Raw genomic sequence first — 3,380 nt, forward strand, 5'->3', positions numbered from 1 at the left:
CTTGCAAAGAAGGATGCTAAGCAGAGATTAATCCGATGGATTCTTCTCCTGCAAGAGTTCACATTAGAAATAAAGGACAAAAAGAGGGTCGAAAACGTAGTTGCCGACCACTTATCTAGACTTACAAATGACGATAGTAGTGATTATTAAGTCCATACCGACTCTTTTCCCCGATGAGCATCTGTATGCTATTTTTTCATCACCATGGTATGCGGACATCGTAAATTATTTAGCGGCGGATGTTATGCCTTATAATTGGTCAAGAAATGAACGTAAGAAGTTTTTGGCCAGAGTCAAGTTATACTATTGGGATGAGCCCTACCTTTTTAAGTATTGTGCAGATCAGTTATTCGTCGTTGCATTCCCCAAAGGGGAATATAATGAAGTTCTATCGTTACGCCATGACAAAGAGTGTGGTGGCCACTTTAGTGGAATGAAAACAGCCGCTAAGGTTCTTCAATGTGGATTTTATTGGCCTACCCTTTTTAAGGATGCCCAAGTGCATTGCAAGACGTGTATTCGTTGCCAACAACTTGGGCTTAATCACGGCTGCGTAATATGATGCCATTAAATCCAATCTTAATAGTAGAAATTTTTGATGTTTGGGGTATTGATTTCATGGGCCCTTTCCCCTGCTTTCCACGGTTATATTTATATTCTAGTTGTAAAGGGACTATGTGTCTAAATGGATAGAGGCCCTAGCTTGCGTAGCAATGACCATAAGACCGTTGTATTTTTATTAAAGAATACATTTTCTGTCGGTTTGGCATTCCTAAAGCCATCATTAGTGATGGTGGAACACATTTTGCAAGTTGTTGCATCCCTAGTTAAAAAGTACGGAGTTACACACAAAATAGCAACTCCTTATCATCCACAAACTAGCGGACAAGTAGAAGTTTCTAATAGGGAAATCAAAAAGATTTTAGAAACAACAAGAAACCCCGATAGGAAAGACCGGTCAAGCGCCTATTGGATGCCTTATGGGCATATAGAACTGCTTTCAAAACTCCTATAGGTATGTCTCCCTTTAGACTTGTATTTGGGAAACCATGTCATTTGCGGATTGAATTAGAGCACCGTGCTCGTGGGCTATAAAAAGCCTTAACTTCAATATTGATGAGGCGGCGCCAAACGCAAGTTATAAATTAAATGAGCTTGAAGAAATCCGTGGCGATTCTTACGATCTCGCCGAAGGATTATAAAGCCAACATGAAACGTGTTCATGATAAGCATATCTTGGCGTAAAGAGTTTGTGGTCGGACAAAAGGTTTTGCTTTACAACTCCCGCCTATATATTTTCCCGTGGAAACTAAAACCCGTTGGTCCGGTCCTTTTAAGTTCTTGAAGTCACCCCTTACGGGGCAATTACCTTGGTAAATCCCAAGGACAACAGTACCTTTCAAGTTAATGGTCAACGGTTAAAACATTTTCACGAACTTTTGTCCCCTGATGTGGAGGAAGTCCTTTTACAGGACCCTGTCTATGAGGACTGACCTTGTCATTGGTGTACTTACTTTCATTTCCATATACTGATAAGTACACCATTCAGGTAACCGGGCCCTCCCTGTGGAGTGTGTGGCTGTAAGTACCGGATCCTAAGTCCACAGTTCACACAATTCACGTTTTCCACTTTCGCATGTTTTCTCGATCTTTGAGTCATGTTCCTCTATGGAGTGAATTGTGTATTTATTGTTTTTCGTGTTTCTTAACAAATAAAATTAAAATTAAAATTCTTAAAAATCATAGACATAGCAATCCAACAAGTCGTGGGAATCTGACTTTAAACGACCCACGTTGTAAACAAATTTTGTGTTTAAAAATTTGTTTGGGGGTGGGCAGTCGATCCTTGCATCCGGATTGCTCGAACCTTCCTTTTGCGTTGCTTAGGTCCATTAGTATAGTTCATTGGGTTTGACGTCATCTAATTTAGTGTTCATTCGTTCGCATAACTTACGTCACACACGCACTTCGAGGCGTCCTTCCACCCTCTCATACGTCACCCATGGTCGGAATCGAGTGTTGTATGGATCATTGGATTGGAAATTCTCTCCTGATCATTTCCATATCTCATTCGAAAGAATCGGACCGATAACGGCGGGAAATCTAGTTTGAAATTAAGCTAAAATCGACAAAAGTCGAAAAATACGAATTGGGCTTGGGCCGACTCAACTCACACCTACAATACCACCCCCAAAACCAAATCGCGATCTTCTTCTTCTCCAGCCGCTTGACACAAATTTTAATCCAAACCCTATCAACCAAAAATAAAAAAAAAAAAAAAAATATATATATATATATATATATATATATATATATATATATATATATAAAAAAATAAATACATCACAATAATCAGACACCCACGCCCATTGTGAAACACCAATCTTCCACACAATCCAACCGTTTCCACCATTAAACCATCCACCAATTCAAGTTTTCATACCCACCGTCGTACCTACCATAACCACCACTGTTGGTTTAGTTAGAGTTCATCAAACTCGCATCCACCACCATCTACAAACCCCAAATCAGTTCAAACTTCAATGGCGCAACGACGTAGAATTCTGCCGGAAAACGCGTTTGCGCCCGACAGTTTTGCGCCATTTTATGAAGCGGAGATGTTTAAGAGAAATTGGAACGGACTGTGGTATTCGATGGAGGATTTCTATCACTATGATTTGGTAGAACAGTTTTATAAGAAACGAAAGTGGAGGGAAATAGAATTTTCATTAGGATAGCAGAACGCGGAGGAAGTTACGAGACGGTTGTTGATCGAGCTATTAGGAATCACCCACAGAACCAACCTAGATACGACCAAAACAGAAATCGGATATCTGCGCAGTTCCTATTTTGATGAAAGATACGGTCATAGAGGGTGAATACAATACGATATCTCATTGCGTTAAGCCAGACGATTTCCGAGAACCAATCAACCGGGCTGTAGCTCGGTGGATTGGTAAGAACGCCCCTCGAAAGACAAAGTCGGCGACATCGGACTTTAGTGTAATGCGCGACGTTCTCGAATTTGCAAACGAAGGAGTATAATTTCTGCATCCTTGATTTAATTTTGAATGTGATTAGAGGAGTGGGAAAGAGCACGGCCTCTTCCCGTATTGATCACTAAGATTATGCTCTCATTTAGAGCCGCCGCTAGATCTGCTCCTATTAAGATCAAATTGCCTTCTAATCCAAGTATTTATAAGGAATGCATTCAAAAGACTTGGCCGTTGTCTGCAGAGAAGGAAGTTGAGTCGGATAATGTAGGGGAAGATATGACATGGTTGGTTGAGGATAATTTTGATAGTCATACTTCTAATTTAGAACGATTGATAATGCTGCAAAACCGGGTTTTGCGATGCGCTTATCATATCTGTGAAGAT

This window comes from Coptis chinensis, chromosome 6 (genome assembly GCF_015680905.1).
Source record: "Coptis chinensis isolate HL-2020 chromosome 6, ASM1568090v1, whole genome shotgun sequence".
Classification (NCBI taxonomy): domain Eukaryota; kingdom Viridiplantae; phylum Streptophyta; class Magnoliopsida; order Ranunculales; family Ranunculaceae; genus Coptis; species Coptis chinensis.